This window comes from Bufo gargarizans, chromosome 3 (assembly GCF_014858855.1).
Source record: "Bufo gargarizans isolate SCDJY-AF-19 chromosome 3, ASM1485885v1, whole genome shotgun sequence".
NCBI classification, from domain to species: domain Eukaryota; kingdom Metazoa; phylum Chordata; class Amphibia; order Anura; family Bufonidae; genus Bufo; species Bufo gargarizans.
The window spans coordinates 71,860,470-71,888,071 of record NC_058082.1 but is presented as its reverse complement, the minus strand read 5'-3'; the positions used below and the strand labels follow the sequence as shown (position 1 = coordinate 71,888,071).

Below are 27,602 nucleotides of genomic sequence, written 5' to 3'. Positions count from 1 at the left end.
ACAAATACTTTTTTAGTTTGTTCAGTAACAGGGACAGTGACAATCTCATGGACTGTGATAATAGACATATGGTTGTCACTATGAATAGATCAAATAGCTATGACTGTGGTGGATGTCACTTCAATTGAGTGCTGACATCAACCAAGAAAAAACTGTGCACCCTCAAGTTACATTATTAATATGTTCCAAGACAACCATAGTAAGTTAAAAATGGTCTGACTTAAAGGGGTTGTTTTTTTTTACTGTTTTTAAATTTCAACCCCAGCCTGCTGTACCTGTGGAAAGAAATCATGCTAATGTCTGTAAAGCGCTATGGAATATGTCAGCGCTATATACAGCTGTGTTCAAAATAATAGCAGACATCACTAACCTGATCAATCACTGTTTTTGGTAGAAATGATATTTCTACATGGCAAATAAGTTGCTAGCAGGTATAGTAGAGTAATAGAAATCCAACAGACCCAACAGTCATGACATGCATGCTGCTGATTCTGTGTAATTCAATCACTTATTGAAAGGGGCATGTTCAAAATAATAGCAGTGTGGAGTTCAATTAGTGAGGTCATTAATTTTTTTAAAAACAGGTGGCAATTATTGCCCTTAGTTAAGGAAGGAAGGCAGCAAATGTTGTACATGCTGGTTACAGTGCATTTCTCTCTGAAATGCTGAGGAGAATGGGTTGTTCCAGACATTGTTCAGAAGAACAGCGTACCTTGATTTAAAAGTTGATTGGAGAGGGGAAAACATATAAAGAAGTGCAGAAAATGATAGGCTGCTTGGCTAAAATGATTGCAAATGCTTTAAAATGGCAACCAAAACCTGAAAGACGTGGAAGAAAGCGAAAAACTACCATTCGAAAAGATAGAAGAATAGACAAAATGGCAAGGACTCAACCAACAATCAGCTCCAGGAAGATCAAAGAAGGTCTACAGTTACCTGTGAGTACTGTTACAACAATTAGAAGACGCCTATGTAAGCCAAGCTATCTGCAAGAAGCCCCCGCAAAGTCCTGCTGTTAAAAAAAAGACATGTGCTGAAGAGGTTACAAATTGCCAAAGAGCACATTGACCGGCCTAAAGAGACATTTTGTGGACTGATGAAAGTAAGATGCTGCCTTATACTGAAGAGGAAATGCCCTTGAAATGGGTGTTCCAACAAGACAACCACCCCAAACACACCAGACGTTATGGAGTGGTCAGCCCAATCCCCGGATCTTAATCCAATAGAAAACTTGTGGGGTGACATAAAAAATGCTGTCTCTGAGGCAAAACCAAGAAATAGAGAAGAACTGTGGAATGTAGTCCAATCATCCTGGGCTGGAATACCTGTTCACAGGTGCCAGAAGTTGGGTGACTCCATGCAACACAGATGTACAGCAGTTCTCAGAAACAGCGGTTCTACAACTAAATATTAGTTAAGTGATTCAAAGGAAAGCTAAATCTTCAAACATTTTTAAGTTTATATAGTGAATGTTTGAGTTTGTAAAGAAGAATACAAACACTGCTATTTTTTTGAACAGTCTAATATTCACTTTTCTTAAAAAAAAATTAGAGGAACAACACAAATTTGATATATTTTTCTTCATGTTTTGATTTAGAATAAAATGTGTAGTGTTCCCAATGCATTTGTGTGTATGGAAATAAAAGCTATTAGAAGGATTTTGAGCTTTATTCACTTTTTTAAACACACTGCTATTATTTTGAACACAACTGTGAGTATAATAAATAAATAGTCGCCTGCTCTCTGCTGCCCCATTACGGCTCCCAGACTCCCTTCACTTATCTTCTGTAAACCTCTGGATGAACAGGGTCACGTGTGCCACTGCAGCCAATGACTGACTTCAGCAGTGACATGTACCTAAGTAATGACCAGTGAAGGAAGCCAGGGAACTGAAGCCTTGGGGAGCAGATAAGTCCGTTTTTTTCCCAATTGGGGTTGAATTTTAAAAACTAAAGCAAAAAATTCCTTTAAGACCATAACTTTATGGATAAATAGATACTGGTTCTCAAGCCAAAGAATAAAAAAAGAGTCTAAAGAAAAATAAGGAGCGGACTAAGGGTATAGCCCTCTGGTTTCTGCTGCGGTTTTGCATTTTGCATACAGCAGAACATGTCCCTTCTTGATGCTGCCTGGAAATCCCCTCGTAAAACATCCACAGACAAATGAATGACCATTCTGACTCCTAATGACCACAGCAGGAGATGGATACCGTATGGTTTTTGGAGTGGAGTCTGCATGGAAATCTATGCACAGAATCCACCATGTGAACAAGCCCTCATACAGATAAAGCATTGCTAAATGTAAAAGTCAAAGAGCTACTGAAGGCTGTCAATCATTTTCTATATTGAGAACAGGAGCTTCTTTAGGGTCCTTTACAGTATGTAGTATAGCAGAAATATAATATGGATCCACCCTCACCTATTAAAAGGATCTGCTCATCAAATACAGGTAGATATTAGTATAGTCCATGTACAGGTAGATAATAGCACAGTACATGTAGTACAGGTAGAGAGCAGTACAGTGCATGTAGTACAGGTAGAAAGCAGTACAGTACATGTACAGGTAGATAGCAGTACAGTAGGTGTACTGCTGGTAGAGAGCAGTACAGTACATGTAGTACAGACAGATAGCAGTACAGTACATGTAGTACAGGTAGAGAGCAGTACAGTACATGTAGTACAGGTAGAGAGCAGTACAGTACATGTAGTACAGGTACAGAGCAGTACAGTACATGTAGAACAGGTAGAGAGCAGTACAGTACGTGTACTGCAGGTAGAGAGCAGTACAGTACATGTAGTACAGACAGATAGCAGTACAGTACATGTAGTACAGGTAGAAAGCAGTACAGTACATGTAGTACAGGTAGAGAGCAGTACAGTAAATGTAGTGCAGGTAGAGAGAAGTACAGTACATGTAGTACAGACAGATAGAAGTACAGTACATGTAGTACAGGTAGAGAGCAGTACAGTACATGTAGTATAGGTAGAGAGCAGTACAGTACATGTAGTACAGATAGATAGCAGTACAGTACATGTAGTACAGGTAGAGAGCAGTACAGTACATGTAGTACAGGTAGAGAGCAGTACAGTACATGTAGTACAGGTACAGAGCAGTACAGTACATGTAGAACAGGTAGAGAGCAGTACAGTACGTGTACTGCAGGTAGAGAGCAGTACAGTACATGTAGTACAGACAGATAGCAGTACAGTACATGTAGTACAGGTAGAAAGCAGTACAGTACATGTAGTACAGGTAGAGAGCAGTACAGTAAATGTAGTGCAGGTAGAGAGAAGTACAGTACATGTAGTACAGACAGATAGAAGTACAGTACATGTAGTACAGGTAGAGAGCAGTACAGTACATGTAGTATAGGTAGAGAGCAGTACAGTACATGTAGTACAGATAGATAGCAGTACAGTACATGTAGTACAGGTAGAGAGCAGTACAGTAAATGTAGTGCAGGTAGAGAGAAGTACAGTACATGTAGTACAGACAGATAGCAGTACAGTACATGTAGTACAGGTAGAGAGCAGTACAGTACATGTCGTATAGATAGAGAGCAGTACAGTACGTGTACTGCAGGTAGAGAGCAGTACAGTACATGTAGTACAGACAGATAGCAGTACAGTACATGTAGTACAGGTACAGAGCAGTACAGTACATGTAGTATAGGTAGAGAGCAGTACAGTACGTGTACTGCAGGTAGAGAGCAGTACAGTACATGTAGTACAGACAGATAGCAGTACAGTACATGTAGTACAGGTAGAGAGCAGTACAGTACATGTAGTACAGGTAGAGAGCAGTACAGTAAATGTAGTGCAGGTAGAGAGAAGTACAGTACATGTAGTACAGACAGATAGCAGTACAGTACATGTAGTACAGGTAGAGAGCAGTACAGTACATGTCGTATCGGTAGAGAGCAGTACAGTACATGTAGTACATATAGATAGCAGTACAGTACATGTAGTACAGGTAGAGAGCAGTACAGTACATGTAGTACAGATAGATAGCAGTACAGTACTTGTAGTACAGGTAGAGAGCAGTACAGTACGTGTAGTATATGTAGACAACAGTACAGTATATGCAGTACAGGTAAAGACCAGTACAGTACATGTAGTACAGGTAGAGATTAGTACAATACATGTAGTATAGGTAGAGAGCAGTACAGTACATGTAGCACAGGTAGAGAGCAGTACAATACATGTAGTATAGGTAGAGAGCAGTACAGTACATGTAGTACAGGTAGAGAGCAGTACAATACATGTAGTATAGGTAGAGAGCAGTACAGTACATGTAGTACAGGTAGAGAGCAGTACAATACATGTAGTATAGGTAGAGAGCAGTACAATACATGTAGTATAGGTAGAGAGCAGTATAGTACATGTAGTACAGGTAGAGAGCAGTACAATACATGTAGTATAGGTAGAGAGCAGTACAATACATGTAGTACAGATAGAGAGCAGTACAATACATGTAGTATAGGTAGAGAGCAGTACAGTACAAGTAGTATAGCAGAAATATAATATGGATCCACCTATTAAAAGGATCGGCTCATCGAATACAGGTAGATATTAGTATAGTCCATGCACAGGTTGATAATAGCACAGTACATGTAGTAAAGGTAGATGGCAGTACAGTGCATGTAGTACAGGTAGAGAGCAGTACAATACATGTAGTACAGGTAGAGAGCAGTACAGTACATGTAATGCAGGTAGAGAGCAGTACAGTACATGTAGTACAGACAGAGAGCAGTACAGTACATGTAGTACAGACAGATAGCAGTATAGTACATGTAGTACAGACAGATAGCAGTACAGTACATGTAGTACAGGTAGAGAGCAGTACAGTACATGTAGTACAGGTAGAAAGCAGTACGTACAGTACATGTATTACTAGAGGAGAGCAGTACAGTACATGTAGTTCAGATAGATAGCAGTACAGTACATGTAGTACAGGTAGAGAACAGTACAGTACGTGTAGTATATGTAGACAGCAGTACAGCATATGCAGTACAGGTAAAGACCAGTACAGTACATGTAGTACAGGTAGAGAGCAGTACAGTACATGTAGTATAGGTAGAGAGCAGTACTGTGCATGTAGTATATGTAGAGAGCAGTACAGTACATGTAGTACAGGTAGAGAGCAGTACAGAACATGCAGTATATGTAGAGAGCTGTACAGTACATGCAGTATATGTAGAGAGCAGTACAGTACATGTAGTACAGGTAGAGAGCAGTACAGTACATGCAGTATATGTAGAAAGCCGTACAGTACATGTAGTACAAATAGCAAGGCTATGGTTACATCAGAGATGAGTATCTGACTATAACAGTGTATGTTGAGTAGTGTGAATAATAATTTTACCATTCTTATCCCTGCACCTTTGCTGAACATTATTGTGCATTAAGAGCAGTCACACTGAATGGCCATTTTATATATTAAATCTACCAACAGGTAAAGTAAGTTCCTCTAACTGATCTCATGACAGTGGCACCAGTCAAGGGTTGGAATATATTAGGCAGCAAGTGAACAGTCAGTTCTTGAAGGGGCTAGGTTGGAAACAGGAAAAATGGGCAAGTGTAAGGATCTCAGCAACTTCGACCAGGGGGCAAATTGTGATTGCTGGACAACTGGGTCAGAATATCTCCAAATAGCAGGTCTTGTGTGATGTTAGTAGCGGTTATTGCCTACCAAAAGTGCCCAAGGAAAGACAACTGATGAACCAGGGACAGGGTCATGGGTGCCAAAGACTCACTGATGTACGTGGGAAGCCATGTCTAGGCCGGCTAGGCTACCATTACACAAATTGCTGGGAAAGTTAAAGATGGTTATGACAGGTATGTAGGTGTCAAAACACACAATGTATTGCAGCTGCGTATGGAGTTGTGTAGCTGCAGACCTAGACTATCCATGCCTAACCCAAAGAGGGCATCACCATTGCTCTTGTTGCACCCAAGCTTAACTCCTTTCTAATTTTATCAAGGGTGAACCTACCACGGAGATATACCATAAAACTGTTACTGAGAAGACAACGAGAGGTGGCCCAGCCCCAAAAGTCATATTCCGATTGTTACAAGATGATAATTAGTTGCAGTATTAAAGTGTGCTTAACCTTTCAAAAACTTTGCATTAAGCAATAGTACAGTGTGTGTACATTATATGTTTTGTACCTGGAATTTTTAGCTGTTTTCTCCTCTCTATTCTAGATCTTTAGTTTTCAGTTTTCCTAGATCTGGTGGGTAGAGACAAGCTCCCACCCATTGCACACAAAAAGTAGAGGAGAATCTGCTTCTTAACCTTCTCTTACTCACTCAGAAACAGCATCAGGATGATGGAGGACATTACAGAGACATACAGACCTGCATGGATATCAATAAAGCACTTGGGCTGAGATAGAAACCGTCAATTTAGCAGCAGCAGTTTCTTTTAGGTCTTTAGTGAAGTTCTGTCTCAAACAGCTCATAACAATAGACGTGTATGTGATGATGTTATCTGATCCTTCAGTGAGCAGATAGCCTTCCTGGTCTCATAGATTTCAAAGACAAAGTCAAGAAGAAACAGCTGGTAACTCTAGAACAATGCACTTTTCTCTGATAAGATATATTACAAAGTTCCTTAAAGTAGCTTATACTATTGAGTCATGCAAGGTTGTGTGGAAAATAATAAGGATTTGGAAGGGAAAACAAGCAGGTCTTTTGTCCTGCATGGCAAAAGCTGGCAACATAATAGAAGGTCCAATTTGATCTTTGCAATGAGCCTCCTACTATTTTGTGTATGCAACAGATATACACAGGGTCAGTTTTAAGTGGTGATAAAGTGGACAACCCCTTACTGACCTGAACCACCTAGGATTCTACTATTTAACTCCCTCATTGCCTAAACCACCTACCCTTTCAATGTTTAGGCATTAATGACTGTATATGTACATTTAAAGTTTCATGCAGTTATTAAATTGGACTGTTGTGTGGGAAATATTTCTCATTTATATATGGACATTGTATGAAAGTATTCATACTTTGCATTCAAGTACAGTCATTATAAAGTAAATGTAAATGCCAAATAATATAATATGTAACAAAGTAAACACCTATTTACTCTATTTGTTTACATTTTGGCAGAAATCGACTTTCAGTTACATCGAGGAATAGAGTAAAAAACCACCAGTGTGCATTCTCCTCCTGCCTGTGCACTGTGATTTCATATTCTTGCCCTACAGTATATTCTCTGCTGTGAGAGATAATGTACCGAACACTTACATCTAAGCCAAGGCTTCAAATGCTATTGCCTAAGGAAAGTCAGCAAGGATCAGGTTTAATTAGAAAGGTACCATATGGCAGTTCCCACATTCAGAGGGAACTTTGCAGTGAGAAAATTGAATATTTACAGATTTCTGAACAATGAAATAAATAAGTATATATAAGTATATATCAAATATACTTATTGCCAAGCTACTAGTGATCCTTAAACGGGTTATCCGATATCTAAAATATTCCCCCCCCCCCCCCCAATGCCCGGGCCCCTTGTATGAATTATACTTACCTGCGCCACGGCACCCACGTCCCTCCAGATCCCTGCATGGCCCCCGCTGCATCTCCCCGTTGCTTGGATCAAGACATCCGGCGGGGGCTTGAGTGTTGGGCCAGTCAATAGCAGGCCGCAACGGTGACCAGCCTCAATGGGGCTCATAATCCAACGGCGGCCGTGCAGGGATCCGGAGCGACGCAGGTTTCGGGAAGTTGGCAAGTATAATCCATACAAGGGGCCTGAGCATTGGGAAGGATATTATGTGATATATTATGTTATGTGATAACCCCTTTAAAGGGGTTTCATGGGATTACTATGGTTTTTAACAGATATATATTAATGTAGTTGCTTACCTCATGTCCATCTTCCCCAAGTTTCTTTTTCTATTTGGATTCTTCCGACCCGTTTTGACCATGTAAACAAATCACTCTGATTGGTTTACATCCTGTATGTGGCCCTTCCTGTTCCTGTATCAACCAAACCCATGATGCACTTCTCCTTTCTCTGCTACAGCTTTAGCACCGCCCCTAGCCGCGCCAAGCTAGTTTATAGCCCCTCCCACCCCGCTAGCTACATAGACACTCCCCTATCACTAATGCGTCCATGGACATAACATCACAGAAAATAAGAAAGAGCTACACGGATACGGTCATGTGACCACAGCCCAGCATCGAAGATAGGAGTAATCAAGTAAAAGAATTGTATTACAAAATGACAGCTATCTTTATAAATGATAATTTTAAAGGATGTTAATGCAAACCAGAAAATCCCTTTAAATCTTTCCAAAATCAACCAATTTCTATTTTATTAGGTCATTTTGTTCAAGAGCCTTCAAGGTAGATGTTGTGCCAGATGGCAACTGTGCCAATGATTTTATACTGCAGTAGTCCAAGGAGTGTAATGTCCCATTTAACATAAGAAATGTAAAGTTTAAAGTGTTAAAAGCATTACATAATGCATCCCACCTCAGAGCGCTACAATAAAAAATCTGCAATTCAGCGCCCAACAGTGTATAAGTGTAAGCTGAGTCCCTGTCGCATTACAGCAGATACGCTCTATGACCACAGCAAATAGCATTCCGCGTCCTTTAAAGTGTGACAGAAACCTAGCGCTAAAGGCTGTCTTCATAACCATCCTGTATTTATTGTCCCTATGCCTCTAAAATAAAAGAGAAGCCATTTCACAATAGGTCTTAATTAAATTGTGTGTTACGGTTATGTCTCTACAGCTCCTATGCAGACCTATTCCTCTCCATGGAAACACACAGGTCTGCATAGGAGCTCCAGAAAAACAAAAAAATAATAGGAATTTTTCTTTTTAGATCCATTTGAACAATTAAAAATGTTAGTTCTGACCATGGACATAGCATTCAATGCAGCTATCTATAATATTTAAAGGGGTTCTGCAGGTTTTTCTTTCTGATCAGGAGGGGTCCGACACCCTGGACCCCTGCCGATCAGCTGTTTGAGAAGGCAGCGGCGCTCCACTAGCGCCGTGGCCTTCTCGCTGTTTACCACAGGCCCAGTGACGTCACGACTAGTATCACTAGCGCGGTTAAGCCCTGTTCACCGCCGCGTCCAGGCCAGTGATACTAGTCGTGACGTCACTGGGCCTGCGGTAAGCAGAGAGAAGGCCACGGCGATACTGGAGCGCCAATGCCTTCTTAAACAGCTGATCGGCGGGCTTCCCGGGTGTCGGACCCCTAACGATCAGATACTGATGACCTATTTAGAGGACAGTTCATCAGAAAGAAAAAACTGCAGAACCCCTTTAAGTATCAAGTCAGTACACAATTAGCAAATTGTTTGCATTCAAATGCAATTTTTTTACAAGCAAAAGTCTAGGCATCAAAAAAAGGAAGTCAAAAGAGGAAATAAGTGAATTGATAGAGCATTCATCCAAGTTTTCCCTTCACCAAAAATCCCCTAGAAATATAAATCTAACTTTTTATTCAATAGTCTATATTTCGGTCTAATGAGTAATCACTGCAGCCATTACAGTGCCCAAAGCGGGTGTCACCCGGGTTCCTGTGCAGTACCCAAGTAGAGTAGGTATCTGCATATAGGTTTGTTTTTTAATGCTATGTGAGGCATTATATGCTATGTTATGTATTGCACCAATATAGAGTGTATGAATGGCAAACCCAGGGTTAATCTTCCTGGCTCAGCTGTTGTAGGAGGTTAGATGTGGGCTGGTCCAAGCTGGAACTTTGAGCGATTCTAGACTGGAGTTTCAGAGGAGAAGAAAGGAAAGAGCATGTGCTCCTTCTTCTTGAGCCTCAGGTTCCAGAGACTAACAGATCTCTGCAAGATCTACTGTACATCAAGAGAAAGAAGGAGAGAAGAGGAGAGCTTGGAATCTGCATGGCCAAGCATAGTCAGTAAGCTAATCTGCGACTACAACCATTCAGACCTTATTGCAGTGGAGGGATACTGTTACGACATCCTTCACCCTAGGACATGTCCTGGCCAGATGTCCCATCAAGGCCCTGTATTCCACAGCAGACACTACAGGCATCATTGCCATCAAAATGACCCTAGCCTGGCCATCATCTGATCATTGAAGGTCCACCTTCTCAAGAGCTAAATCCATATCTATTTTGCCTTATGCCTAGCACAAAACAAAGGGCAGATTCACACTGCACAGCTTGGAGTAAATTTAATTGATTTTTATGAAGTTGTAAAGCATTTTATATATATAACACAAAAAGTGTTACACGCGATCCACACCTGGTTGTAATATATATATATATCCCACTAGAAATGCATTATATAATGTCCTCACTATTCCCGACAGGTATTATGTAAGTACACACAGTCAGTCTCTGTTGGTATTAGTTACATGTGAAGAGGGGACTTGTTCCTCCTAGATAAGCATGCGAGGTATACCATTTAATAGGATACACATTGCTATGCTCTACATGAGGGACACTAAGACAAACACCTCCAGACCTCAACTCTCGATTATGTTTGTACAGGAAATGGTGAACGGCAAACGCATTAGAAAGAGCAAATATAGTGAGAAAAAAAATGACTGGAGGTAGAGAAGGTTGATAATGTAGGCATATAATGGGGTTTCTGCCTGCAGGTATTGTTCGTCCAACATGGGGCCTGCAGGCTTTTCAGAATGGAATTGTGGGCGGAAAATCTATCCATTCCTGGTTTTGCCTTACAAATACTGACTTGTGAAAGTGGCCATAGTACAATGAAAGGTTCTGTTACTTAGTCAGTGAATGGAAACACAAGCGTTGAACAGATTGTCTGAGATTTTGATACTGATGGCCCATCCTCAGGATAAGTCGTTAATATCAGATCGGTGGTGGTCTGACTCCCGGTAGCCCCGCTGATCAGCTGTTTGAAGGGGTTGCAGCACTAGTGCGATCCCCAAGTCCTTTTCAATATTTTCCTGCATGCTGTGCAGCTTGTAGTGGCGGTGCTATGTGTTTACAGCTTCCTCTGCCATTCACTTGAACTGAGGTCGTGAGCACTGCTGCCTCCTCGCAGCTAAAGCACAGCCATACATTGTGGCTGTGCTCGGTTTTGCAGCCCAGTCCCATTCACTTGAAAGGGACTGAGCTATGCTTAGGCCATGTGACTGATGAACATGTCGTCACTGGCCTAGAAAGATGAAAGAGATCTAAGCTGTTCTTGTTTTATCTAATGGTCCCTCTAAAACAGCTGTTGAGCAGGGGTCCCCACCGATCAGATACTGATGACTAGAGATGAGTGGAAACGGGACGGATCCATTTGGCAGCCCATAGACTTCTATAAGGACGGAATGTTTCTAAAGGCATTCCGTTATGCATTCCGTCATAGAATTGCGTTATAGTCCGTGATAAAGGAATCCATAACGCAATTCACCTTTTACCACCAAACGTAGTGTGAACGAATTTCATAAGCGGAAATTTGCTCATCTCGTATTTAAGTCTCGGAAAACTCTTTTAAGGCCTCATGTCTATATTACGGTTGTGTATAAGCACCAAGTTAGGCCTCATACACACGGCTGTGCCCATTTTGGGCACTGGCCATGTGCACACCGCATCACAGATGCGGACCCTTTCACTTGAACTACAGAGTGCTTCTGTGGGGTTCCTGTCCATGCCTCCGCACCGCAAAAAAAGTGCATGGAAGTTGAATAGCTCTAGATCCGTCTACAGAAACCGCATGGACGCTGCCCGTGCATTGGGGAACGCAAATTGCAGTCCCCAATGCACAGAACGGCCGAGCAACAACCATGTGCATGAGGCCTTATATGAAGATATAATATGGCACCTATAGTCTTTAGAAACCTGTGCCGCATGGTAATGCAGCTCTTACCTCCACTGACAAGCAGGCAATTATCAGGATCGGTCCTTTCCCGATAATTGCCTGCTCAGTCAGCGCATTGTAAATGCATTTATAGCCTAAATGATACAGGGAGTGCAGAATTATTAGGCAAATAAGTATTTTGACCACATCATCCTCTTTATGCATGTTGTCTTACTCCAAGCTGTATAGGCTCGAAAGCCTACTACCAATTAAGCATATTAGGTGATGTGCATCTCTGTAATGAGAAGGGGTGTGGTCTAATGACATCAACACCCTATATCAGGTGTGCATAATTATTAGGCAACTTCCTTTCCTTTGGCAAAATGGGTCAAAAGAAGGACTTGACAGGCTCAGAAAAGTCAAAAATAGTGAGATATCTTGCAGAGGGATGCAGCACTCTTAAAATTGCAAAGCTTCTGAAGCGTGATCATCGAACAATCAAGCGTTTCATTCAAAATAGTCAACAGGGTCGCAAGAAGCGTGTGGAAAAACCAAGGCGCAAAATAACTGCCCATGAACTGAGAAAAGTCAAGCGTGCAGCTGCCAAGATGCCACTTGACACCAGTTTGGCCATATTTCAGAGCTGCAACATCACTGGAGTGCCCAAAAGCACAAGGTGTGCAATACTCAGAGACATGGCCAAGGTAAGAAAGGCTGAAAGACGACCACCACTGAACAAGACACACAAGCTGAAACGTCAAGACTGGGCCAAGAAATATCTCAAGACTGATTTTTCTAAGGTTTTATGGACTGATGAAATGAGAGTGAGTCTTGATGGGCCAGATGGATGGGCCCGTGGCTGGATTGGTAAAGGGCAGAGAGCTCCAGTCCGACTCAGATGCCAGCAAGGTGGAGGTGGAGTACTGGTTTGGGCTGGTATCATCAAAGATGAGCTTGTGGGGCCTTTTCGGGTTGAGGATGGAGTCAAGCTCAACTCCCAGTCCTACTGCCAGTTTCTGGAAGACACCTTCTTCAAGCAGTGGTACAGGAAGAAGTCTGCATCCTTCAAGAAAAACATGATTTTCATGCAGGACAATGCTCCATCACACGCGTCCAAGTACTCCACAGCGTGGCTGGCAAGAAAGGGTATAAAAGAAGAAAATCTAATGACATGGCCTCCTTGTTCACCTGATCTGAACCCCATTGAGAACCTGTGGTCCATCATCAAATGTGAGATTTACAAGGAGGGGAAACAGTACACCTCTCTGAACAGTGTCTGGGAGGCTGTGGTTGCTGCTGCACGCAATGTTGATGGTGAACAGATCAAAACACTGACAGAATCCATGGATGGCAGGCTTTTGAGTGTCCTTGCAAAGAAAGGTGGCTATATTGGTCACTGATTTGTTTTTGTTTTGTTTTTGAATGTCAGAAATGTATATTTGTGAATGTTGAGATGTTATATTGGTTTCACTGGTAAAAATAAATAATTGAAATGGGTATATATTTGTTTTTTGTTAAGTTGCCTAATAATTATGCACAGTAATAGTCACCTGCACACACAGATATCCCCCTAAAATAGCTAAAACTAAAAACAAACTAAAAACTACTTCCAAAAATATTCAGCTTTGATATTAATGAGTTTTTTGGGTTCATTGAGAACATGGTTGTTGTTCAATAATAAAATTAATCCTCAAAAATACAACTTGCCTAATAATTCTGCACTCCCTGTACATTGTAACATTGCAGCTTCTGAATGCTAACAAGATGTTTCCAGTCACAGAACTAGTACTATCCTGAAAACATTGAGGAATCGTCACACAACGCACAGTATATTAAATTATTTATAGTCATTACATTTGATTTGTGAAAAGATCATGCACAGCGGTAGTTGGTATAATAAATGCCAGATTGCAGACATTATGTCTGAACGTGATGATTCTCTGACCAGAAAGTCTCAGTGTCTGGTCTCTGTACTCTCTAAAGAAAGTGACAGCCGGATGATGCTCCTCTGTCATTCGGCTGTCATGTCCTGCTACACGTTAACAATGACTGAGCATGTGCTATCGCTGAGTACACGGGCCCTGTACGGTAGCACAATATGGACCTGTATTGTGGATTCATAGGCACCTTGTGGTCCACCTTATGTATATGTGATGGAAGAAACCATGGTTGTGGTTGTAGTCCTCACGGGGGCTAATCCTGACTCCAGTGCTCTCCCGGGCCTCGCAGGCAGTAAATGCAGCGTTCTGCCACATAAGACATTAGTGTTCTACATATCACATGGTATGACGATGGCCCTGTACACCCGTGTGCTTTCCACTGTATAGTAATAGTATCTGCAATGTTGGCAATGATTGTTTTCATGAGTATGTTCATTTATCCACAGGGATGTTACAGACAGCTGTATGAATGAGTCCGCATCCCTTCTGCAATTTTGCGGAACGGGTGCAGACCCATTCATTTCTGTGGGGCCGGAAAAGATGCAGATAGCACACCATGGCTCCGTAGAAAAGATAGAGCATGTCCTATCGCGGACAAGAATAGGCATTTTCTATTATGGCTGCAGCCATGAGCGGTCCGCAAATTGCAGAAGACACATGGCTGTGTGCCCTAAGGTTAGCAAGGCAGAACACAAGATTCCCAGAATTGAATTATTAAGGCAAGGGTCACGTCTCTGCAGTACAACAATCATCCCTGCTTGTCCAACTACGGAAGGACTGTTCCCCTCTTTCGAAGAACAATCCAGGCCTTTTCATGTATGGCCAGATCCCCAGTGCGGAAAAGAAGAGGAGAATTTTCCGAATCGCTATAAATATTCTGAAGGATCTCATCTGGACCTTGCCTAACATTAGTTTCCATAAATAATACCGTATGTCTCATTAATACATACGTCAAATCTTATTTCTCTCTGGAATTTGACTGCATGGATTTTTGCGATGGAATGCATATTTTATGAACTGAAAGCTTGATTTTTGGGTCTAAAATTTGGAATAAGCCAAGGAACAGAGAAGGTTTGCATTGAAAGAAAATATAAGTAAAGATATACACAGACATATTAATGATATCTACGACTGTATAGCATTAGTAAATATAACATATACATAACACTCCATAATATATACTGCACAGGCCATATAAACTGACTAGATGCCTACCGGTAGTTCTGAGGCCAAGCACCTGGGCATTAGCGGAGAAATGCAAACCATTTTTTCAGAATTGTTAAAATGTTTGCAGCCACAGAATAAAATTATATAGCGATCCCTATTGGACTGGAAACATACACAGAGCCCCACTGCATGAACCATCTGCAGTGAACCCGGAAGGGGAGAGGAGGAGGAGGAGAGTGGCAGCAGCGGCAGTGATAGGAGTAGTAGTACTCACTGTAGCCGCCCTAGCTCTGATGCTCCCTGGCCGTTTAGTTATAGGAGGGGCACACCCTTTTCTTTCCCTCTGGGCACACCCTGGTTGTGGGGCTCCTGCCTACTGTTAAGGGGGTGCCCTTGGTGTAAATGGGTTTTGGGGTGCAAGGCAGAGGTGCAAAAGGGTAGCAGATAATACCATACAGCAGAAGGTGTTCGTGCTTGCAATAATGAGGTGGTTTTAGGGGTAACAGATGACCTGTTTTCCTGGCACCTTCAGCAGTTCACATATACATGTGCTGGCAGAAGTAGGCACAGTTCTTATCACCCGTGTTGCACGGGCAGCTTTCCCAAGGATGTGTACTGGCGGTTCAAATGGCAGAAAGTTCCCCTCTGAGTTTCGTTACAGATAACGTGGTAAATCTTCCCAACTTGGCCAAGGGGTGCAATTTCTTTCTCTTTGTCTATTTCTGTATTTTTAGAGTACCCTCTGAGGGTGCAGTCTTTCAACAGGTGGGCAGACTGTCTCTGCCTCATGCACACGACCATGCGCAAATTGTGGTCCGCAATGCACGGTCACTTGAATGGGGTCCGTGATCAGCATCCGACGGTCCGCACAGCAAAATAGTAGTGTGTGCAGAGGCACGGACCTAAACCCCATGAAAGCATTCTGTAGCGCTTCTAAGGGCTTCCGATCTGTGCCCCCGTTCTGCATGGTATCTCCTGGATTGCGGATCCATTCTGTGATACGGTGCACACACGGCCAGTGCCCGTACATTGTATGGGCACTAATCTTTCTGTTAGGCTCAATGGCTCTCTCCCAGAGGTGGGCACTGTCCACAGAGCAGGAGTTTTCCCTGTTAGTGCTCAATCACACACAGCCTAGAGAAGACTGTACTGCTTCCAACCAGGGGAAGGGGTGGGAGCAGCCTCCACCTAGCAACTGTGATCAAGGGCTCATCAATTAACCCCTTCCCCCCTACATACAGCCTTTGGAAAGCAAGTGCATCCCCAGAATCATTAACCCTTTATGCAGTGGGCTTCAAGCCCACTGAACACGCACACACTTCTGCTACTACCTCTTAAACTGCTGTATGACAAAAGACTGGCCCAAATTGAGTACAATTTATTAAACAAAAATACACCTAAATTAGTCACATTACTGGCGCAGATTGCGGCGCAAAGATCCTTTGCGCCTTAATCTGTGCCTTCTCCCTGCTCGCGCCAGGTCTAAAAAAGTGGGTGTGGCAAGGGCAGCCTCTACAAAACTCTGGCGGATCCACCACCAGGGCAGGGCCTTATTAAAACGCTGGTATTAATTAATGTGCCCCTTTGTGTTTTAGGCTGGGTTCACATCACATTTTTGTCTTATGTTTAATGTATACAAAAAAACGTGTACATGGCATCTGGCACCATAGAGTTTAATTGTAAAAAACATATACATTAACGTCTACGTTTTTTTGCTGGACACTGCAGGATGGAAAAGCATAGTGTACTGCCCTTTTGCATCCTTTTTTCCCAACATATATGTTAAGAGTTCTACGCGACATGGTTGGGAAATACTGCAGTCTACATTTGTATATACAGTTTAGGCTGGGTTCACGTGACGTTTTTACCATCCGTTTGACGTATACATTGGAACAAAAGCATACAAGACCATAGCATCCCACCCTTTTGGAAGTCTATGGTGAACGGATGCCACTGTATGGCATCAGTCTGAGGCATTTAGTTAATTTATACGTTTTTTGTATACGATGGGGAAAAAAGTGATGTGAACCCATCCAAACATACGCCATATTTGCCAACTCTCCTGGAAAACAGAGAGACTTCCTGGACTACTGGAAGAGCTGGCAAATCTCCTCGACAGCATGGAGGACTGCTTTCTCTCCTGAAAAGCATGGACGGAGCTCCAGTGGTCAAAGAATCCCGAAGGTGCCAAGGTGCCGCTCAAAGGACAGGAGCACCACTCAAAATGGGGCAGGGCCTGAAAAAGGGAGTGTGACAATGACACATTTTTAACTCTATGCTATGCTAAAATTTTCAACTCCTCACAGCTCCTGAGGGCTAACCTTCAGAAGTTGGAAAGTATGACATATACATGTAATCACTATTTGGCGACTTAATTATAACTTTTTCACGAAAGGGCCAGGGTGCTATTTCTCTGGTAGATTAGACAATGCGATCACATTGTCCTGTGTGAGGGAAAATCATAGTCAAAGTTATACAAATGTCAAATCCTCAAAAGCAGAAGTTCCTAAAATAATCAGAGGCATTATACTGTAAATCCATTGAATGGTTCCTCATAATGAAGGAATGTTAATGAGGTGAGAACATCACATAATGACATACTAGACAATGTCAGGTTAGTCTAAGATTTTATTCGAAGTACGAGGTCATTTTCCATAATTGAAGGAGAGAGACTTCCAATATCTATGAGTGGGTAAAAGTACATTATACAATACTGTACATACAATAACTGATAGTACATAATGACTCAACATAGAGTTTGTATGTTCTCCTTGTGTTTTTGTGGGTTTCCTCTATGTTCTCCAGACCTCTTACTCACCAAAAATATTCTGATAACTAGCTTTTCACTAGATTGTGACCCTCAGTTGTCCTCTCCATTTACTGTTATGAATAGAAATAGTAAATGGAAAAAGCTGTGCATGCGCAGTGTCCTCTCCGTCCATGGTTGGGCCGGTTCTTGAGTTAGCAGCAGGTAATACCTCCCCATATGGGACATTTATGGCATATCGTATGAAAATGTCAAAAATATCAAGATGGGACAACCACTTTAAAGATCGGTGATTGTTCTGTTGGTGGGTCCCCCGGTGATCACTAGAACGAGTACCCCATAACCCACAGTGCCCGCCCCCTCTCTAAAAAAATAATGGCTCGCCAACAGAAGATTTGTCCTTTATAAGAGCAACTTTTTAACCAAAAGCCAGCCCAGCAAATATTTTATTAATTTACATAGCGCTAACATGTACTGTAGCGCTGCAAAGAGATTATCATTACTCACATTGGTCCTTGTCCCCAATGGGCCTCAAAATCTAAATCCCAAATTAACCCATTAGTAAATTTTTGGAGTGTGGAAGTAAACTGGAGTCCCCTTACTGCTCCAAATGTCTTCTAGGGGATTAGGAATCAAGGTATTTTCCGGAAGAAGGTTATCTAAGGGCACCTGGGCTTTGGGACTGTCTGCCTATGGAGCGGCACTAGCCGTTTGTATGGATTTTTCATGTTATTCCGACAAATAACCTAATCTCTAGTTACACAGAAAGTGATGATTACATGGATGATTCATTTGGGAATTTAGTCTCATTGACAATTAGTCAGAAAGTCAAATTTCAAAAGGCCAATTTATAACATCCTCCTGGGCTTCCACTTCACCTTTCTTTGAATGGAAACAACTGGAATTATTAAATTGAGGTTTATTGACTTAATAATAACTGTATACGGCATCTAACACTATAGTGCGTTTTGACGCAGTATAATATCTTTAAGGGCTTCCCTCTAGATTTAGAAGAAAATCCCCCACCCATGCATCATTTCTGACCTGTTCAGCTCAATATTCATTTACATTTGGAATTTTGTGCCCCGTCTTTTTCAAAATTTCCATAAACTGTTCATGTCAAGCCTTCTGAATCATGGCTGTAATGTGAAAACTCTAGAAATCCAAGAACTAGAGAGGCAAAAAAGGAAGCGCAAAATATTAAGCAAACTGATAGACTGGTAAGAGCCTGTGTAAAGTGGAGTACAGCTCATGTGGGCCTTGTAATGGCCGCCATTAGTGAGGTAATCAGGTGGACTACACGTGAAGACATCTCATGGGTATTTTGAGGCATTTTAGCTTAATTCACCTGAATTGCTCATGTAAAAGTATTTACTACAGTATATAATAGCGTTAATTCCGAGCAGTGATCCCAATGGTGTATAGATGCCGCATGTTTAATGATATGTCCATCACCATTTTGTGCACTGAGCATGGATGCAGATAGGCCGGTGAAAATGGGGGCGTCAGTTCAGATTAGTCTCTGACTATGAGGCCAAATGCACACGACCGTTGTTTCATTCCGCGTCCGTTGTTCAGTTTTTCGGCGGACCCATTGACTTTCAATGGGTCCGTTGAAAACTCGGCTAATGCACCGTTTGTTACCCGCGTCCGTGCTCCATGGTTCCAGCCCGTCAAAAAAATATAACCTGTCCTATTTTTTTCATGGAAAACGATTCGCGGACCCATTCAATTCAATGGGACCGTGAAAAAACGCAGAGGCACACAAGATTGTCATCCGCGTGTCCGCATCCGTTTTTCTCCTATCATTTGCATGGCAAACTTGACTTAGACTTTTTTTTTACTTTGCTTCATGTCTGGTGATCCTCCAAAAATAAAGGAAGACACGCGGAAACAAAAACGGACACGGATGATGGAACAACGGAACCCCATTTTGTGGAACGGAACATAACGGTTGTGTGCATGAGGCCTTACCCCATGCACTGATGAGCACAGGGCTTCATACTCTTTGTAGGCCTCACAGCAAAAAAGCGAAGGTGGACGGGTCCAACAATTATGCCGTCCTTCTCCACAGGAAAGGAGTCAATGGTGTGAACATACACAGTGTCGGACTGGGTGCCTAGGGTCCACCAGTAAAATTTATTTTGGGGGCCCACCGTATGGATACATTCAAATATTACCTGGTCACACAGCAGCAAGATGCTACCAGATGATTGAATATGGGGGGCCCTGAGAAGGTAGGTCCTGGGGAGAAGAGGACACTGGCAGATTTCCTCTATACCTAGAAGACATCTCAGCTCTGATCATGTCTATAAGGCCTCATGCACATGACCGTTGTGTGCATCCGTGGCCGTCGTGCCGTTTTTATCGCGGACCCATTGACTTTCAATGGGTCCGTGGAAAAATCTGAAAATGCACCGTTTGGCAGTCGCATCCGTGATCCGTGTTTCCTGGCCGTGAAAAAAATATGATCTGTCCTATTTTTTTCACGGCCAACGGTTCACGGACCCATTCAAGTCAATGGGTCTGTGAAAAATCACGGATGCACACAAGATTGTCATCCGCGTCCGTGATCCGTGTCCGTTTTTTCCTATCATTTCAATGGCAAACTTGACTTAGACTTTTTTTTCATTTTTCATGTTCGTGGATCCTCCAAAAAACAAGGAAAACCCACGGACGAAAAAATGGTCACGGGTCACGGATGACGGACCTACGGATCACGTTTTTGCAGACCTTAAAAAAAAACGGTCGTGTGCATGAGGCCTAATACTACACTGGGAAGTTACTTTAATACTCTATCAAGTTTCTTATATGAACATACTGTAGGATGGCTGAGGTGCTGTACATTGAATACCTGTATGTAGTGCAGTAAGTCTACTGTGTTATGTGCCACTTGTGCAGGGGGTGGGAGACTGGGGGGCCACCTTGCTCAGGGGCCCACCGGCGGAATCACCTGTACCCATGTGGGCCAGTCCAACCCTGAACATACATAAGTTGAGGATATCTATGCAGCCCCATCAATCCCTGTGCCCATGCCCCTGAGAAATTCTATGTGCATAGGAGACATACTGTATAACATGGCCTCCATATTCTTTAATGCGGCCTACACCGCCCACAATGACATTAGATATGTAATGATAGGACTGACAGAAATACACATAGGCCTGGGAACCATGTTGTGTCTGCTGACTGACTCCCAGGACCAGATGCCAGGTCATTTTTCTAGTTCATTTAGTCAGACTAGACACACAAGCCTGAATAGTGAGCACTGCGGACATGGAGAAAATTCCAGAAAAGATCCCTCCTTTATCTGAATAAAAAAAAATAAAAAAATATTTTACATTCCACAAAGTCTCCTCACGCTCGGCGGGTCTACAGGGAAAGACGTACGGACCGGATTTCCATTTAGAACAATAACCGTGACATGTATCTCACCCGTCGGATTGATTTCCTATAGAGAACACACAGATATTGATAGATTCTACCTTCTAATTAACTTTCAACTTGCCCAAGAGCCTTATATAAAAGTGAAAAAAGTCTAGCGCAAACACAACGTACAGTATATAGTCGCCTCGTAACACTGTATACATGGAAATATAGACGGTAACATATGTGTCTGGGTTTATTAGAATGTCTCCAGGGGGCAGGATCTGCCCTGTGCCTCCTCCATACAATGTGCTGACCATGCAGTATGTCAGGGGATGCTCCAGAACCGTAGGCACTGCCTTCTACATGAAATGCTCCTAAATCACACGACGCAGGGCTCCTATGGCACATGAATGATTGCCATCGATCCCCTCCACCTTGGAGGAAAATGAATGAGACTCCCTTCTGCCCACCTCGCTCCAAGTGCCATGCATTTCCGCCCGCCACTTCATCTGCTGCAATCCAGGGCACGGATACTCTAAGCCATGTGGCATTTAGATGCAGTGATGTTTTATTCATCATTTAGGCTCCTGCACGGGTCTCACATTTAGACGTCAGATGCAGAGAAATAAGATGGTGAGCTCAGCCCTCTCCAGGCTGGCGGTGACTGAATGCCACTTGAAGCATTTTTTGGAGATGCCTGGCAGAACTGGATTTCTTTGTCTAATCAGTATTCTGCTAGTCACAATCCCTAATGCAGCAAAGGGGCAATGGCTAACCCCTTAGGCTTCACAAGCCATGTCCATCTTCTCCTGGAATTTAAGCATTTCTTTTCCCAAGAAATCTTGGCAATGCGGACCATGGATGGACCCGATCCAGATTTCTTACATAAGTTTTTGCAGCATGAATATCTGCCTCCATTTCCTATAAATGCTGTATATGAGGCTGGTAGTCTGCAGACCGATTGCCTGTGTATCCATACATAATTACTAAAGCATCAGAGCCAATTACCTCATGAGATCGGGGGGGGGGGGGGGGGTATATAGGATGAGCCTGCATCTTCTATGCATTGTCACTGTGCTGGGAGGTATATACAGTGCAGCCGTCAGCATCAATCAAGGCACAATATCCAGGCCGTCCCTATGGCACTTAAAGGTGTATATATATATATTATAACACCCCACAGCAAATGAAATGCTAATATTGTTCTGCATAGGGTGCATTGGATGAAGCTGCTGAGCATTGGAAGATATAGACAGTACAGGTGCAGAAGGCATCTCTATGCTATATATTGTGGATATATATATATATATAAATATACATATAGACAATGCAGCCTGTGCATTAGGTATAGGGTGCATTGGATGAGGCTTTTATGCATTGGAAGGTATAGACAGTACAGGCGCAGAGGACATCCCTATTCTATATATCTATATACATACATATATAGACAATGCAGCTTGTGCATTAGGTATAGAGTGTATTGGATGAGGCTTTTATGCATTGGAAGGTATAGACGGTACAGGCGCAGAGGACATCCCTATGCTATATATATATATATATACATATAGAGACAATGCAGCCTGTGCATTAGGTACAGGGAGCATTGGATGAGGCTTTTATTTGGAAGGTATAGACAGTACAGGCGCAGAGGACATCCCTATTCTATATATATACATATAGAGACAATGCAGCCTGTGCATTAGGTATAGGGAGCATTGGATGAGGCTTTTATGCATTGGAAGGTATAGACAGTACAGGCGCAGAGGACATCCCTATTCTATATATCTATATACATACATATATAGACAATGCAGCTTGTGCATTAGGTATAGGGTGCATTGGATGAGGCTTTTATGCATTGGAAGGTATAGACAGTACAGGCGCAGAGGACATCCCTATGCTATATATATACATACATATAGAGACAATGCAGCTTGTGCATTAGGTACAGGGAGCATTGGATGAGGCTTTTATGCATTGTCACTCTTATAGAAGGTACAGACAGTACTGAGGCCACTGCTATGACTCTGTATAGGAGGATATATATATACAGCCCCTCTATAGAAGCCATTCCTGTGGGGCACAGGTAGACATATCAGTGCTCAGGGCTTGGACAGGTCTCTGCAGTAATAACCGGTCTGACTGGCAGAATTGCAGCCCAGCTCAGAGATGGAATGAAGCAGCTCTGTGCCCTCACCAGCCTGGGCACAGGACATGGACACCTCTTACAGATGCCCAGTACGATGAATGGCCGTGGACTTACCTTCTGTGCTGCTGCTGGGTAGGTGGTCCTGGGTGAGTGTGGAGCAGGGTATTGTGTCTTTGTTAGGGATGTGCTGCCCCTGACTGACTCCCGGCGCCGAGGTGCTGAGTCTGGGCTGCAGCTGCTTTCCTTCTGCTGCTAGTGCGGAGATTTGCATTAGCCCCGCCCTCACTGAGACGCTGCTCCCTCCTCACAGCAGCAGCATCCACCCAGCCCGCCCTCCACCACATATGTGCCCTGCCTGTGCCCGCCGGGAGCTGGAGGGCTGCCCTGTACATGGGTGGCAGCGGGTTTACCTGCAGCTGGAGGGACACAGGGGGCAGACAGCTGATCTTAGCATGTTCTTATACTATAAGGCAGACATATAGGTGTGAGATACAGGAGTCAGGGAGAGCTAGGAGATAGAGAGAGAGATAGATAGATAGATAGATAGATAGATACAGGAGTCAGGGAGAGCTAGGAGATAGAGAGAGATAGATAGATAGATAGATAGATAGATAGATAGATAGATAGATAGATAGATAGATAGATAGATAGATACAGGAGTCAGGGAGAGCTAGGAGATAGAGAGAGAGAGAGATGATAGATAGATACAGGAGTCAGGGAGAGCTAGGAGATAGATAGAGAGAGAGAGATAGATAGGTGTGAGATACAGGAGTCAGGGAGAGCTAGGAGATAGATGAGAGATACAGTAGATCACATAATCGATGGGATAGACAGACTATAGATCAGTATCACATCCAGCAGATGGACAGACAGATATAGGTATGAGATACAGTACATCAAGTGATAGATATGGGCACGGGTGTACCTATATCCATAACAGTTGCTATGAGGCCCAAGATGGGGGGGGGGGGGGGGGCAAATCGGGTACAAAAGATTTGGGGTCATTTCTAACTGGTGGGCTTAGTTACCCATAGCAACCAATCAGATTTTACCTTTCATTTTCCAAAAGAGCTGTGAAAAATGAAAGCTGACTCGGATTGGTTGTTGGTTGCTATGGGTAACTAAGCCAGTTCTAATTAATTTTCTTACACTAGACAGTAGTTAGGGATACCTAGGAGAAAGACAGATAAATGATAGATAGCTGTATAGATGCTGTGATGGGATGTATTTTCCTCCCAGCATATGCTGCAAAGACTGATTGCAGCAAGGTGAGGTCAAACACCGGGCCGGATTTCATTTGCCGGTCCAGGATATGGATGTCTGTGTTAGGCCTCTTGTACAGGATCGTATGCCCTCCGAGACATATGTCCGTGAGCAGCATTTATCGTGCGCACGGAGGTACACAGCATCATAGGTAACAATGATGCTGTGCACGTCGGGCCGCCTGCGGGGTTATTGTCCCGCACTCATATGATCTTATCAGTGCACAGCATCATTGTTACCTATGAGTGCAGGACAATAGCCCGTGCACAGCATCATTGTAATCTATGATGCTGTCCTCTCCCGTGCGCATGCTCGATGCCGCTCCGGGACATATGGCCCACTCATGTACCGTATGTCTCGGAGGGCATACGGTCCTGTGCAAGAGGCCATAAGGTATGAGGCCCGTGCCTGCATGAATGCTTGCGACCTGTTTGGGGAAGACAGGTCAACTAAATCCTGGACTTAAAGTTTGGTGTGGACCTCTTTGCAAAGTTTGAACACACACCTGGACTGGGACTCTTAGACCTGCAGCATGGTGTGAATGAACACCAGGACTTTCAACTAAGGCCTCATGCACACGACCGTTTGCTGTCCGCGTCCGTTGCTCCGTTCCGTGGCCCCGCAAAAAAAATATAACATGTCCTATTCTTGTCCGTTTTGCAGACAAGAATAGGCATTTCTACAATGGGCCGCCCGTTCCGTTCCGCAAATTGCGGAAGGCACACGGGCGGCTTCTGTTTTTTGCGGATCAAGAGAATGCCAAGAGTGTGCAAAGCAGTAATCAAAGCAAAAGGTGGCTACTTTGAAGAACCTAGAATATGACATATTTTCAGTTGTTTCACACTTTTTTGTTATGTATATAATTCCACATGTGTTAATTCATAGTTTTGATGCCTTCAGTGTGAATCTACAATTTTCATAGTCCTGAAAATAAAGAAAACTCTTTGAATGAGAAGGTGTGTCCAAACTTTTGGTCTGTACTGTAGATGTAGTTCCAGTATATGACCGTGCATATATACACACAGTAATAGATAGATAGATGTGCAGGTATCATGTTGAGCAGCTCTTCCACACAGAAGATAATTACATATGGATGCAATCATCCTACCTCCATAACATAATGCACATAATTAGCAGCCAGACGCTAAATTAAGCTTCCGTTTTTGTAAGAGAACCAGTTTATTCCCAAGTGAATGGCACTATTTCAGACTCACACCATAACCGGGGCCAGGAACCTGGGATGTGGTTTGGAAACTGTCAATCAAGGAAATTTGACAATTGAAGCAATCAAATGAAATGACTTGCCACACTCCGCCGGCAGACTGGGCACCAGGAGAAGACCAATGGGCGATGCAGATGGGTGTGAAAGCTAGTGGCACTCACTGGTCACAGTCACAAGCTGTAGTCAGCTGAAAGCTCCAGGAATATGAATTCCCCGTTAGGGTGAGTTCACATTATCGTTTATTTTTCCATTCTTCCGATCCATTAGAAGAACAGAAAATTAAAGAAAAAAAACTGATCCTGTAAAAACACGGATCCTAAGCATCAGTTATGCACATTTGGCATCCGTTTGAGCCATTTCCATCTGAGATCCTTTATTTTAGAAGGAAAAAAAAAAAAGATTCCTGCAGGTACTATTGAGAGCTGTATTACACTGGCAGATGAGCATGTCAATTGTCGGTAAGGAAGCGGTCCTTGCCGACCATTACATTTGCATGCAGCGATCTCCTCCACAGTATGGGGAGCAGTGATCACTAAAGCCATCGCTCATCCCCATACAGAATCATTATTTGCCGGCAGCAGAGGGTGATTAGACAGCATGATCTTTATTAGCCTGCAGAAAAATATGAAGGAGCAGGTAATCAGCAGCACTTTTACACGGCAGATCATCGCTAACGAGCGTTCCTAAGACAGCCCTCGACCAGTGTAATACAGCCCTTGCTCATGCACATGAACGTATTTTCTTTCCGTGTCCGTTCTGTATACGGAACCATTCATTTCAATGGGTCCACAAAAAAAAACCAGAAGGTACTCCGTGTGAAATCTGTTTCCATATGTCCGTATTTCTGTTCCGCAAAAAGATAGAACATGTCCTATTATTATCCGCATTACGGACAAGGATAGTACTGGTCTTTTAGGGCCAGGTGTTCCGTTCCGCAAAATACGGAAAGCACACGGACGTCATCCGTATTTTTTGCAGACCGCAAAATAAATACGGTCGTGTGCATGACGCCTTAGACTGTATGTTGTATCTCAGAAGATCATAAGCTTCTAGTAGGGATCGACCGATATAGATTTTTTAAGAGCCGATACCGGTAACTTGTGAACTTTCAGGCCGATAGCCGATAACTTATACCGATATTCTGTGCATTTTCATTTTTGGAAAAAAAAATATTTTTCTCTTACGGCGTTCACCACATAGGTGATTTAAAAAAAAATATTTGAATAGTTTGGACTTTTTGGACGTGGCGATATGTAATATGTTTATTTATTTATTGTTTATATATTTTATATGTAAAATTGGGAATGGAGGTGATGTATGCTTAATATATTTTTTTTTTTACTTTTTATTTAATAACTATTTCCCCCCTTAGGAGCCAGAACCTGGGATATTTTCATCCCTCATCCTATTTACCCTGATAGAGCTCTATTAGGGTGAATAGGACCTCACACTCTCCCTGCTCCCCTGTGCTTTGTGCACACAGCAGCAGGGAGGTTACCATGGCAGCCAGGGCTTCAGTAGCATCCTGGCTGCCACAGTAACCGATCGAAGCCCCAAGATTACACTGCTAGGGCTTCGATCAGAAGCTGCCACTGCACCACCAATGAAGAAGCGGGAAGAGGACCCTGTGGCCGGCGCCACCAATAATTTTAATACTGGGGGTTGGGGGAGAGGGCGCACTGCGCCACCAATTACTTTAATACTGGGGGAATGAGGGCGCACTGCGCCACCAATGTTTTTAATACTGGGGAGGGCGCACTGCTCCACCAATGATAATCATGAATATCGGCCGATAACATCGGTAAATCCGATAATCGGTCGATCCCTAGCTTCTAGTATGGGTTGAAGGAGGAAGGCTTTGCACTATACACGGATGATAAGCTACTTTTTATGGGGAATATGGAGAGATTATTAGATTAATTTATGAATCTGACCATGAACCAAAAGAAAATGT

General features: G+C 42.9%; 1 protein-coding gene across 3 annotated transcripts in view; it reads right to left on the bottom strand.

Annotated features, from left to right (window-relative positions):
• DCLK1 (doublecortin like kinase 1) overlaps positions 1–23,402 on the bottom strand; it is a 354,970-nt gene extending 331,568 nt beyond the window's left edge. For all 3 annotated transcript variants that reach the window (XM_044286573.1, XM_044286571.1, XM_044286572.1), the window contains exon 1: positions 23,278–23,402. The gene's annotated coding sequence lies outside the window, so the exon portion shown is untranslated. The remainder of the gene's footprint in view (positions 1–23,277) is intronic.
• Positions 23,403–27,602: the final 4,200 nt, after the last annotated feature.